At 37.4% G+C, this 14,570-nt stretch overlaps 1 long non-coding RNA gene across 1 annotated transcript; it reads left to right on the top strand.

Moving 5' to 3' along the window:
- Window positions 1–800: 800 nt before the first annotated feature.
- LOC116106819 lies at window positions 801–1,809 on the top strand. Its single transcript, XR_004124363.1, has 3 exons — window positions 801–1,006; window positions 1,105–1,274; window positions 1,362–1,809. It is a non-coding gene; the product is annotated as an uncharacterized LOC116106819 (long non-coding RNA).
- Window positions 1,810–14,570: the final 12,761 nt, after the last annotated feature.

Genomic DNA, 14,570 nt, shown 5'->3' with positions numbered 1-14,570 from the left:
GAATATGTGGCTGTAGCTGATGTATTCAAAGAGGCAATATGGCTCAGAGGGATACTAAGTGAGGCAAAGCTGACTGAACTGAAACCAACCATATTTTCAGACAGTCAAAGTGCAATACACCTGAGCAAGAACCCAGGATACCATGAGCGAACCAAACACATTGATGTTCGCTATCACTTTGTCAGAGATCTGATCACTAGAGGGGAGATAATACTAAATAAAGTTCCCACAGAGCATAATCCAGCAGACATGGGTACGAAGATTGTTACTATTGCAAGTTCAAGCATTGCTTGAACTTACTGTTATTCAGTAAGCAACAGCAACAAGAGAACGATGAAGGACTCACTGACAGCAAGCTGCACTAAGCAACAGGGGCTATTGTTCAACCATCAAGGTGGAGATTGTTGGATGAGTGGCTTGAAACGTTACCGTATTGACACTTAAGTGGAACGACGTCGTTTTGCTCCAACTGCCAGAATCAATCCTGAGCGTTGATGAAAAAGGGAGATCCAACGGATGTCATATAACCCTAATGTTCCCATAAAAAGCAGAATTTTTTTTGGCAGTTTATGCAAGGCAGATTAGGCTTTCGTTTGACGATTACTCTTTCTTCGGTAAAACACCATTGTTAAACCTTTAGGGTTTCTACAGTTGGGTTGAGTGTTTCCTGTAACTTGAGTGTTGAGTGACTGGTTAGGTCATTTTGGGTGTAGTATACAAGCTCTTAGGGATTCGAAGGGTGTATCTCTGGGTTTGGTTACGGGTTGAAGGAGGGTTCTAGAGTGTCAGACAATAGTAAAGCCACAATCCTCAAAAATCATTTATTAAATTTGAAGTTTAAAATTAAATCAAATTTTGAAGTTGGAAAAAATTAAGAAGTGACTGGCCATTAGAGCCACGGAGCAGCCACACAAGAAGCACGGGGAACCGCCAAGTCGGTTCATCGGCAAGGAAGAAGAAGGGGAAGTCTGATAAAAATAAGCAAGAGAATAAGCAAAACCCTAAGGTTTTAAGTTGTTTTTGGTTATTATTGATGGTTGGTGTTATTGATGTTATTGTTTTCTAGCTGTTTTGATTGTTTTGTCTTGCTATTTTTTGTTGTAGGTGTTTGCTTTTACTCCATCTGTGCAAGCGAAGAGATTGCAGTCGCAGGCTGTTGAGAAAGAGCAATGGAGGCTTCACATTCCAACTATAGACCGTTCTTATGGTGAACCACCGCCATATGTTGTGGTAGTCCAGGATCGCACCAGGATTGTTTACATACTGATTCTTTTGTAGGATTAATTGAAATGTTTCAAATTTTTTTTTTTTTTTTTTTTTTTCGAACTTTGAATGTTGATTGTTTATTTGGGTGGTGGCAGGTTGGAAAGTCTTCGGTTATCAAGTCGCTTATAAAGCATTATACAAAGCATAATGTTCCTGAGGTCTGAGGACCGATTACTATTGTATCAGGTTTATGTTTGCTCTGACCTAATGAATTATTAAATTAAAAAAGTTATTGGAGTTTATGTTTTCTTTATTTTCTTTAACTCTGATGCGGAATTGATGAAATATGTTCGGTAAGCAAAGGTGGCTAATGACGGTATGATTGATTGTGCAAAGGTTGCTGACTTGGCACTGCTTCTCATAGATGGAAGTTACGGGTTTGAAATGGTGAGATTATTGCTGTTTAGTTTTCACTGTTGATTACTGCATGATGTTTCTTTGGGGAACCTTACTTTCTGCTTATGTGAGCTGAGAGGATTGATACTTGTTGGATTGCGACGCTTTTGGGTAATTGATAAAGATATCTTGCTCCAGAAGAAAAGACAAGCAAGAAAAAAAATGAATTTAAGTTTTAAACAAATTTCTATTTTAAGAATTTGTAATTGAGATTATATGTTTTCCTTTATTTTGAGTTGTATTAAGAAAGAAGAATTGGTTTAAGATTTTATTTAGAGTTAAAATAGAATAATGAATTAAATTTAAGGAGTCCTATTAGGATTTGAAATATGAATCCTAGTTAAAAAATAAATCCTATTCTACCTATAAATGGAGGGATTACAATCAATTCAAGGTTATGAGAGAGAAAATAAGAGAAATAGAGAATGTGAGGACATAAGGGTTTTGATCTAAGGGTATCAGGGGTATCGTGTTCTTAAAATTATAGGAGATCCTTCTCATCTGTGGATGTAGGCTAGTTATGCCGAATCATGTAAATATGATGTGTCTTTGTGTGGATTGTTGTTGTTCTTTATTTTAGTTTTTACTCCTTCGATTTTTAACATGGTATCAGAGCAGATTTTGATTTTTAATGTGGTATCATAGCTTATATTCTTAAGGGATCTGAGTAAAAAGAGAAGACTCCAACAAGAAGATTTGAGGGTAGAAGAACAATTAAGTATGAGACGTGCTTGGTTGTGTGAAGCTGATAAGAACCCATTCCAACAATTCAATAATTGGGCAAGGTAATAGGTCTTTCATGAGTTTGGGTAGAACTCTCCTTAGAAAACCAGCTTGTCAAGGGAAGATGCCCAAGCCCTTTATAACTCATATGCCTACCCCTTTCCCTTCCAATATGGGATCCTAACATTCTACCACTCTTCCACAACCGATATCCACGTTGACCTCTTTACCCTTTGCGTACCTATGCGGATCCCCTTTCCCTTGGGTCTCCATGCCCTTTCTTGGGGTAATAGCCCTGGTCCAAGGTCAACCTAGCACGTGTGTATTGCCACGTAGACATAGGATCATGCTTTGATACCAATTGATGTCAGGATCCCACTCCAACAACTGACCAATTGGGCTAGGCAATGAGTTTTTTCACGAGCTTGAGTAAAACTCTTCTTAGAAAATTGGCTTACAAGGGAGGGTGTTAGGGGTTTTTTTTAACTTTTAGAAAGTTTTTTAAAGTTTTCAATTATTTTATTTTTACTTTTTCGTATATTTCTGATTTTTTTTTTATTATTCCAGTTTTTTTTCATTTTTCCAGATCTTTTTTTATAGATTTATTTTTATTTTTATTTAATAGTTTCTTCTTTTTAATTTTTCACCAAAAAAATTGTAATACTTTTACAATTTAACTTTTTTTTTTTTTAATGTAATATGTGAGGAGAAAAGGGTTGAGTTGGGGTTGATGGGCGCTGTTGGAGATAAACTACAAAGTCAAAGCGGATCGGTGAGTAGGTGGGCGGGTTGGAGTTTACGGGTGTTGGGCATTGTTTTAAAACTCGGACCGGAGGGCAAACCATTTTGCTGTCCGGGTCACGGTTCAATCGGTCCAACCGGTTGGACCGGTCGGTTGGATCCGGTTTTTAAAACAGAGGTGTTGGGGGCTATGGAGATAAAGTAAAAGTAGAGGGCGCGTTGGATTATGGTCATCATAGATGAGGATATTAAGGTCATTTACCTTCATTTGATTCAAACTAACAGAAAAACACTGACGGCAGTAGATTAAGTGTAATTACTAATACTTGATGTGAAGTTCTGGGGATCTTTTAGTGTTTAATAAATTATATTTAGCTCCATTCAATGGTCGAAACCATTTTAAACTACCTACCTACCAGTGGGAACTGGGAAGAGCAATGTTTGGGTGAAAACTATACTTCAGCAACCTTTAGTTCTTGCAGGCGAAAAAGCAGTTAGCCTTGGATAAGACTGAAGTCACTGAATAGCAATTTTTGAGATTAATGGTTACCTACTATGGAAAGACAAAAAATAAACAAGAAAATATAACTTATTTATATTAATAACTCAATTAGTTATTTTGAGGGTTGTCCAACCAGCTTTTTGTGCATACCAAAGCCTTTTTCAAATCAACATCCAGGCCATCACCATGAAAAATATTATACAGTTCAGAACTCAAATAAGAATTTGAAGTAAAACCAGGAGTAGAAAGAGGAATCGCCAAGAAATCTCCTGCCATTCGTGCAAGTGCTGGATATTTTGCACAGTGGTGCGCCACCAAGCTAATATATCAAACTCTTCAACTGAAGGAATTTTAGGTTCATCAAACTCTTCAACTCTACTTCAGTTTCTTGTATAGAGCTCCGCGTAAAGGTAATTTCATTAGTGACAGGACCCGTTTGCTTCTATTGAATTGTCTCAATGAAAAAAGCAGAGTTGAGAAAAGAAATATATGCTATGCAAATAAACTACTGTCTCTCTGCTTCGTATTTTTGGAGTCAAAATGTGCTGTGGGTTATTAATTTTTGGAGTCAGAATATGTACCACTATTCACCCTGATCAGATTATTGAGATTCAAAAGAGGCATGCGAAGCACTTAAAAGTTCACAAAGAATTGATCTCGTATATATAGCTTTGGTGTACAGGAAACTTGAAATTATGCGAAAAATATAGGAAAACCAGAAATACTTCACTTTCAGAGCTATATGAAACAAGTTCAATCTCTGTGAATTTGAATCCTTTGTGCTTCTTCTAAGTCTCATTAATCTCAAGATAAATCCCAACACAAAAATTGACTTGGGATTCATTAATAATCGCAGCACATAGACTTTTGTTTCAAAGATTAATACAAAACATGGAGAACTTTTGCATTTACACAAGTTAATTTCTATGGATCAAAGAAGTGAATATTCCTCTTCTTAAATTCAAGATTCAATAAAAAATGTAGATAGAGAGAGACCCACCAGATCATGATTTGGAAGTGTTTCAACTTGATCATCATAACTTGTTTGGAAATAAATTTCTGATGTTCCTTCGGCCGATTGAAGGGTTCCACTTCCACCAGGCCAAGACATCATCAAAGCAAAGTATTATTCAAAAAGAGCTGGTATTGAAAAAGTAGCACTAGTTAAAATACTTACTTGATTATGCACTTAGATTGACATGGATCCTGAAAATGAGCTTAAGAATTTTGCAGATGATGGTGAACAAAGTCAAGAAGAAGTAATAAGTGCCAACTATTTTTCTGTTCAACTTGGCTTAAATAACCGGCCGGAGTTTCAATTTTCAATTGGTTCTCGCCGTTGACTGAAGGAGCCAAGAATTATTGACCTTAAATTTTAATTTGAAAAATATAAGGTAAAACAGCCGAAAACTATATTAATATATATTTTCTACCTTAATTTCAAATTTGGTTTCAAAAATAAATTAAAATTACTTTAAAATTAAAAACCACAAACATAAAAAGAAGAAAAAACCAACAAAATTAACAAATAGGAATAGAAAAATGTACTAATTGTTGGATGATGGCTTGAAACGTTACCGTATTGACACTAAGTGGAACGACGTCGTTTGCTCCAACTGCCAGAATCAATCCTGAGCGTTGATGAAAAGGGAGATCCAACGGATGTCATATAACCCTAATGTTCCCATATAAAAGCAGAATTTTTTTTGGCAGTTTATGCAAGGCAGATTAGGCTTTCGTTTTGACGATTACTCTCTCTTCTTCGGTAACACCATTGTTAAACCTTAGGGTTTCTACAGTTGGGGTGAGTGTTTCCTGTAACTTGAGTGTTGAGTGACTGGTTAGGTATTTCTGGGTGTATGTATACACTGCTCTTAGGGATTGAAGGGTGTATCTCTAGGGTTTGGTTACGGGTTGAAGGAGGGTTTCTAGAGTGACTTGTGTTGCTTATTGTGTAATCTGTAAACTTGACAGTTTAGTGCAGCGAGCTCGTGTGATTCTCGAGTCACGTGGACGTAGCTTGCTCAATCTTAGAGCAAGTGAACCACGGTAAATCTGTTGTGCGTGTGCTTGATTCTTGATCTTGATTTGTTGCTTGTGTTGGTTGATTCTTTCTTTAAGGGTTATAACAGTGGTATCAGAGCCATCTTTGGAAGATTAGGGTTCGTGTTGTGAAATTAGGGTTTCGCGAAATTAGGGTTTCGTGAAATTAGGGGTTCAAAATTAGGGCTTCTGAAATTTGGGGTTATTTCTCGAATCTGTGCAAAGGTATATAGGCTGGAAACCAGTAACAGCCTTAAAAACTGCTGGCAGCAATTGGCGAATTCTGGTGTAACAAAGCCACATACCTTCAAAGATTTTCTTTTTGTGTTGATTACTTTTCTTATTTTATTATAACTGTGCAAAGGTATATAGGTGGAAACCAGTAACAGCCTCAAAAACTGCTTGGCAGCAATTGGCGAATTCTGGTGTAACAACGCCACGTACCTTCAAAGATTCCTTGTTGTTTCTTTTTCTTTCCTGTATTTTTTCATTATAGGTAATGAGTACCACTCGTATGGAGATCTCCCAATATGATGGGAAGATCGATTTTGGGAGTTGGAAGAAAAAGATGAAAGCACTGCTGTCCCACAACAAGGTTGCCATTGCACTGGAAGAGGACCCCGAGAAATGGCCAGAGGAGAAGTTGAGAAAAGAAAGAGGAGATCAATGAGGAGGCATACAATCTGATAATCATGAACCTGTCTGACAGCGTCCTCCGGAAGGTAGATGGAATTGAATCACCGATTGAACTCTGGGGTAAACTCACTACTGTATGCTTTGCAATCTGCCCCCAACCTAGCTTTTCTAAAGGGGGCTCTATTCTCTTATAAAATGGTAGTGCTAAGAGTATAGAGGAAAACTTAGATGATTTTCTGAAAATGACTTTGGTTCTAAAAGGGACAGTCAAGCCTTAGGAGAAACTAGCCTAGCTATGATTCTATTGAATTCCCTGACTGATGACTACAAGTAGTCAAGAATGCCTTACAGTACTTGGTACTGTACCAAACCTTGACCTAATAAAAGCAGGACTTAGGGCTAGAGAACTAGAACTGAAAACTCAGAAACGGAATGGCACTAATCTGTTTGTTAAGAGTAGACCAGAACCTAGTACACATGGGAAAGGAAATCAGAACAATCAGGGGGTAGAAATAAGAAAAAATGGAAGGGCAATAACAAGAATAGAGGTGAATCCAGGAAATGCTTCTTTTGTAATAAAACAGGGCATATTAAAAGGAACTGTTTTGAGTGGATCAAAAAGCAAAAGCAAGGGAATACTGAGATAATCTAGCTACTACTAGAAACTGTAGAGGAGCCTGAAGTCCTTACTGTGTCGATGAATGACACTGGTGAAGAGTGGGTGCTGGACTCAGGCTGTTCCTTTCACATGAGCCCCAGGGAGACTGGTCCAGGACTTGAAAGGGTTGAAAATGAAACTGTATATGGGGAACAATAATGCTTGCAGAGTAAAAGGGACAGGTACTGTGACTCTAAGGGTTAACACAGGAAAAGTGGTAAGATTAACTAGGGGCAGATACATACCGAACTTAAAGAAAATAATTTCCTAGGCACCTTAGATGAATTAGGATGTTGTTACAAGCAGAACATGGTTGCTTGAACATATATAGGGGTAACAACCTTATTCTGACAGGAGAGAAAAGAAATGGCCTTATATCCTTTGTGGAAATTGTCCCAAAAAAATGTTTGAACTCTGTGGTTACCTCCACTAACTTGTCCAATACAGAAAGGTGGCACTTAGGGTAGGCACATGAGTCAAAGGGGCATGGACATTCTGAAGAATAAAGGGCAGTTTGGGAAAACAAAGACTACTTCCCTTGAATTCTGTGAGAATTGTGTTCTAGGGAAACAGCATAGAAATAGCTTCACCAGAGGACACACCTAGCAACCAGTCCACTAGAATACATCCACTCTGATCTGTGGGGACCTAAAAGTAAAGTCTCATGGAGGAAATAACTACTTCATGTCTTTGGTGGATGACTATAGCCGTAAGGTCTGGGTATAATTGTTGAAAACAAAATCAGGCTCTAGCCAGGTTTAAGGATTGGAAAACCCTAGTAGAAAACCAAATGGGAAGAAGGGTGAAGGTCCTCAGAACAGACAATGGGCTAGAATTTTGCAATCAAGACTTTGACAAGTTTTGTAGTGACCAAGGGGTCTTAAGACATAGAACAGTGACATACACCCTCAACAGAATGGAGTGGCAGAACGAGAATAGAACCCTCCTGGATAAGGTTAGGTGCCTGTTAATAACCTCCAATCTCCCCACCTCATTCTGGGGAGAAGCTCTTTCAACAGCTGCCCATCTGATAAATAGAAGCCCATCCACTGCTATCAACTTAAAGAGTCTGAGGAATGTGGACAGGAAGAGTCCCAACCTTAAACCACCTGAGAGTTTTGGGTGTGCAGCCTATGCACACACCACAGGAGGCAAACTAGAACCAAGGTCTACTAAGTGTATATTCCTGGGGTATCAAGAAGGGACCAAAGGCTATAGACTCTGGGAAAGAGATACTCCAGGGGTCAAAAATGTGGAGAGAGATGTCATATTCCATGAGGGAGTTTTCCCTTGTAAGGAAACCAGAACAGGGACTGACACATGACAAGAAAGATGATCCCTTCACCCAACCTGAAGTTACCCAATGAGGTGGAGCTACCTGTCCAAACTCAAACCAGTCAAGAAACTGGAACTGCTACTGATCATGGAGAAGAAACGGACAACCTTATCCAGAACATGAGGAGAGATAGAAACAGTAGATGATACTGAGACCCAACCTGAGCACTTACAAGACTACCAACTTGCAAGAGACAGAAACAGAAGACAGGTAAGGGCACCCATGAGATATCCTATGCTGACCTAATATACACTGCTCTTCTTGCAGGTATGAAGTACAAAGAAGAGAACCAGAAACCTATGAGGAAGCCATGCAGTCAAAAGAAAGTAAACAATGGAAGGCTGCTATGGAAGCTGAAATGAAATCCTTGGAGGTGAACAGGACCTGGAAGCTGTACCAAAGCCCAAGGATCAGAAACTTGTACAATGCAAGTGTCTTCAAATTAAAGGAAGGTATCACTGATAAAGATCCCCTCAGGTATAAGGCTAGACTTGTAGCAAAGGGGTTCACCCAAAGAGAGGGAATTGACTTCAATGAAGTCTTCTCCCAGTAGTTAAGTACAAGACCATAAGGCTTATGCTGTCCATAGTAGCTCATCAGGACCTAGAGCTTGAAAACTAGATGTCACTACTGCTTTTCTCCATGGAGATCTTGAGGAAGAGATCTACATGTGCCAACCTATAGGTTTCAAGATAACAAGGCCCCTAACCATGTCTGCCTACTGTTGAAATCCTTGTATGGTCTAAAGCAATCCCCTAGACAATGGTATAAGGGTTTGACACCTTATAGTAAGTATAGGATTCACCAGGAGTAGATAGACAGCTGTTCTACTATGCTGTCCTAGATGAAATGCCTATTTACTTACTGTTGTATGTAGATGACATGCTACTGATAAGTAAGTCAAAACCTGATTGTGAGTTAAAGAAGAAACTGAATACTGAATTTGAAATGAAAGACCTAGGGGATGCTAGAAAGATTCTAGGAATGCAAATTGAGAGAAACAAGAAGTAAGTGTAAACTGAAAATTCACCAGTGCTCATATCTGCATAAGTTAGTAGAAAAGTTTGAAATGTCAGGGTCAAAACAGTTCCCTGCCTTTAGTAAACCACTTCACCTTAAGCAAGTCCCAATGCCTAATACTGATGCTGAGTCAATCAGAATGGAGACCATTCCCTATGCCAATGGATTGGATCCTTGATGTATGTTATGATCAGTACTAGGCCTGACCTATCATTTGTGATACCTTTGAGTAGATTTATGTCCAATCCTGGTATGGAAAAATGGACAGCCCTGAAGTGGGTACTCAAATATGTTATGGGTCATTGAATGGGGATTGGAATATTATAAAAGGTCTGCCTCACTTGAGCTGGATGGTTTTGTAGACTCTGATTTTGCAGGTGACAGGGACACTAGGAAGTCAACACTGCGTATACTTCACCTGGGAGGCAACTGCATTAGCTGGAAGTCTCAATTACAGCCTATAGTTGCACTGTCCACAACCGAGGCTGAATATGTGGTGTAGCTGATGTATTCAAAGAGGCAAATGGCTCAGAGGGATACTAAGTGAGGCAAAGCTGAATGAACTGAAACAACCATATTTTCAGACAGTCAAAGTGCAATACACCTGAGCAAGAACCCAGTATACCATGAGCGAACCAAAACACATTGATGTTCGCTATCACTTTGTCAGAGATCTGTCACTAGAGGGGAGATAATACTAAATAAAGTTCCCACAGAGCATAATCCAGCAGACATGGGTACGAAGATTGTTACTATTGCAAAGTTCAAGCATTGCTTGAACTTATGTCTATTCAGTAAGCAACAGCAACAAGGAGACGATGAAGGACTCATGACAGCAAGCTGCACTAAGCACAGGGGCTATTGTTCAACCCATCAAGGTGGAGATTGTTGGATGATGGCTTGAAACGTTACCGTATTGACACTAAGTGGAACGACGTCGTTTTGCTCCAACTGCCAGAATCAATCTGAGCGTTGATGAAAAAGGGAGATCCAACGGATGTAATTAACCCTAAGTTCCCATATAAAAGCAGAATTTTTTTGGCGAGTTTATGCAAGGCAGATTAGGCTTGTTTTGACGTACTCTCTCTTCTTCGGTAAAACACCATTTTAAACCTTTAGGGTTTTTACAGTTTGGGTTGAGTGTTTCCTGTAACTTGAGTGTTGAGTGACGGTTAGGTCATTTTGGGTGTATTGTATACACTGCTCTTAGGGATTCGAAGGGTGTATCTCTAGGGTTTGGTTACGGGTTGAAGGAGGGTTTCTAGAGTGACTTGTGTGCTTATTGTGTAATCTGTAACTTGACAGTTTAGTGCAGCGAGCTCGTGTGATTCTCGAGTTCAACGTGGACATAGCTTGCTCAATCTTAGAGCAAGTGAACCACGGTAAATCTGTTTGTGCTGTGTGCTTGATTCTTGATCTTGATTTGTTGCTTGTGTGTGGTTGATTCTTTCTTTAAAGGGTTATAACACTAATTTTAATAAATCTTCAAACAAAGTAAACAATTAAAAATTAAAAATAAAAGCTCAGCCAATAAAAAATAAAAAATAAATGTTGAGCGTTTTTGGTAAATACGTATTTCCTCATCTCTTCTACATATTCGTTCAGATTATGAAAATAGGTCATGAAATACTCTTTGTTATTTGTTCTCTATGCCCTTCATCAATTTATAATTTATTTTCAGAGGTAACTAAGCAAAAATGCCCAGGGGTAATAAGCAAATAAATTTAGTTATTTATAATTTATAATTTAAACACATAAATTTTCATAAACTAGACTGCGTTTTCTCGTGCGTGTAAAAGCCATTTATTTTTTGTGAACCCACTCAAGGTAAGCTTTGTATATAGAGGGGGAATATTAACCCGCGGCCCGGCCCGCGCGGGTTAGTTGTTTGGCGGGGTCGGGCCTAACCCACCCACTAACAAAGGCAGGCGGGTTAGGCCCGCCATTATGAAGAAAATGGCTGGCCCAGCCCGGCCGCCAACCCAACCCGCCGCGGGTTAGCGGCGCAGTCCGGGCCGGTTAGCCCGATTTCTTTTTATTTTTTTTTTTTTGTTTTTTTTTTTTAATTTAACTTTTCAAATAAATAATTATAAATATAATTGTTTTTAGTTAACTTTTCAAATATCAATAATTCAATTCAATTCAATTTTTTTTTTTTTTGGTTAACATTTCAAATATAATTCAATTTAAACAATAAAATTGTAATATAAAAAATTAGACTTATTCATTTATCAAAAAAAAAAATAAGAAATTACAACAATTATTGCCTCTAAAAACCTCACCAAGAAAAAACCAATAGGAGAAAAACTGGTAAAGAAAAAAGAGTGCAATAATTGACAATTAATTTACAAATTACATTTTACAAAACAACTAATTTGGGGTGGTTCACTAGGACTTCCCTCATCTGTATCATCTATATTACAAAATTGAAATGATCTACTAAAGTATTGTCGATAACCTCGTATGTCTGATGATGGCATGATCGTTCCCAATCTCGAAGACATGTGAGGACTTCAATCATTTTTGGAGCAAGTTTATTCCTCCTTTCATTTAAATCCTTCCACAGCACTAAATGTTGTTCGGATGAGACGGTTGAGACAGGAACAGTGAAAACATCCAAGGCAAGTCTTGATAATACCGGAAAAATACATTTTCTGGCTCTCAATACTCTAAGATATCAAGTAACCTGCTGTAAACATTTCGGGGGTTGCCAAATATTGTTGAAGTTCATTACTCTGCGACTCCATGGAGGACAGTATATTAGTTGTTGTTGTTGGTGGTGGTGGTGCTTCTGAAGAGGAGGTTGTGCTTCGGATTCGGGTCCTCTCGACCTATTCAGTGCATTCAAGGTATAAGTCTTCATTTGTTGTTCTTCTGATACAGCTTCTCTGGAATTTCGCTCTTTGCGACTCGGGTTCCCATACTGTTTTCATATTGGAAATATACTTCGAAAAGACTATTTTTTACTCTCCTATTTGATTGGCATATGATTCGGTTTGTAAATTTTCACTTAAATTGTCAAAACCATTTTCTAAACGTGCTAATTTAATTCTATGATCAAATATAGCACCTAAACAATAAAGAAAAGGAATGGGTTCCCAATATTTCAAAAAAAAAAATTGCAATAAAGAAAAGGAATGGGTTCCCAATATTCAAAAAAAAAAATTGCATGCCTTTATTGGTGCATTTAAATTCATTGTCTTTGTTTTTGTAAATAACTCGGAAATTTTTATAATTGTATGTATTACCAATGGACTAGTAGGATAATACACACAGAAAGTTGTAAAGTGGATTGGTAAAAACGTTTGAGAAAAGAATGAAATACTTTAGCTATCTTCCAATCATTTTATCAAATAATGAGGACTCTATATTTGCTACAAAATAACTAATTATATTAGCATAAGGTAAACATGAATCAAGCATTAAATAAATACTATTCCATCTAACAGGCATATTAATGCAAAAGTTCTAGGAGACATATTTGATTTTATACAAGCTTCTTGAAATTCAGCATTTCTTTTATTACTACCAGAATCCAAGCTAAAGATTCCTAATTCTATCAATATTTTGTTTAATTGTTTTCATACCACTTTTCACAATTAAATTAATAACATGACATGCACAACGTTGATGAAAAAACTTCAAATTATTATATAAAGGATAATTAGTTTGAAAAAAATCTATAGTTACTATTAGAACTTGCATTATCTAAAGTTAAAATATCACTTTATCAATAATATCATAATCTTCTAAAACTTCAACAATTTTATTATAGATTTCTAAACCACTATGATCCACATCCATTAATCTAAATCCTAATAAAGATTATTTAATTAAATTCATTATCAAAATAATGATTAGTCACACAATATAATCTTGTTTAGCTCTACCACTCCAAATATCGGCAGTTAGAGCCACACTAATATGATAAGTATGAAATTTATTTTTTAATTCTAATTTCATTTTTTTAAACAATTTTATTAAATCATTTCTGTTGCAGTTTTAGAATAACTTTTAAATCCTGGAAAAAAATGAATTTGAATAAATCTTTCAAAATATTTATCTTCAGCCATATTAATAGGTTGATCAGCTGCAGCAATATATAAAGCTAACTGTTCCTATATACATCAGAATTATAACGCCAAGTAGTACCCATAAGTTATTGAGTTTGATTGCTTTCTCTATTTCATGTTGATAATATGTTTATTAGCATGCTTTTTAAAGTACTAGTACCATTACCTGAATCGCTTTATCAATTTGACAATATTGCATCTGCTTTCTTTACTTGAACGCCATTTTCTGTCTCGTAAAACTTGTCGAAATGCGTCCAAACGTCTGATGTGTGCCTGTCTCTCGGTTTCGACGGCGAGTTGATGAACCCGTTCAACTTGAGATGGAGTTAGACAAGGACGACTTCTAGAACCACCAGAAGCTGTTGGAATCGACATCATTTTTGAGGTGTACGGATTTCAGACTGGGATTGGGACAGGGGACTATTTGAATCTCACATTCATAGTAAAATCAGCGGGACTAGGACTAGGATAGTAGTTTTTTCATCATTGAAATTGAGGAGAGAAATATCTATCCATTGTAGTTGAAAAAAAAATTGTGTTGAAGAAATAAAAATTAAAGAAAGAGAATTGAATTGGAATTTGGAAAATTGGAAATATGAATTGAAAATTGCAAAAACTAATAAAAATTAAAATAAGAGCAATGATAACAAAAAGATTAAGAGAATAAATGAATAATTGAGAGATAAGAATATGAGAGAATTTGAGTTGTGAGAAAAATATGAGAGTTTAGGGCCAATTTATAGAAAAAAATGGGGAAAGAAAATGACGAAAAGACCCCTCAAACGGCTATAAAACGGCTATATTTCAAGGGTAAAAGGGTAATTTAAAAAATAAATTAATTTAACATTTTTTTTAATTTATTTACAGCCAACTCGGCGGGTTGGCAACAGCCAACCTGCATGCAACCCACCGGGTTGGCGGTCCTCCTACAGAGAGGACAAAATAGCAACCCGCGGGCCGCCGGGTTGCCATTTTGCAACTTGGCCCGCCCGGGGGTTGCTAGCGGGTTGGGCTCAACCCAGCTCGCCATTAAGGCGGGCCGGGTTGAACCCTCTTCATTACGGGCGGGGTTAGGGTTGACCCGCCTAACCTCGCCCATTTGTTCCACCTCTATTTGTATATAAACATTAACCAATCATTTCTAGAATCCAATGTATATATACTAGTGCCTTTTGA

This window comes from Pistacia vera, unplaced genomic scaffold (assembly GCF_008641045.1).
Source record: "Pistacia vera cultivar Batoury unplaced genomic scaffold, PisVer_v2 Contig524, whole genome shotgun sequence".
Taxonomy (NCBI): domain Eukaryota; kingdom Viridiplantae; phylum Streptophyta; class Magnoliopsida; order Sapindales; family Anacardiaceae; genus Pistacia; species Pistacia vera.
This window is presented reverse-complemented; position numbering and strand designations above follow the sequence as displayed.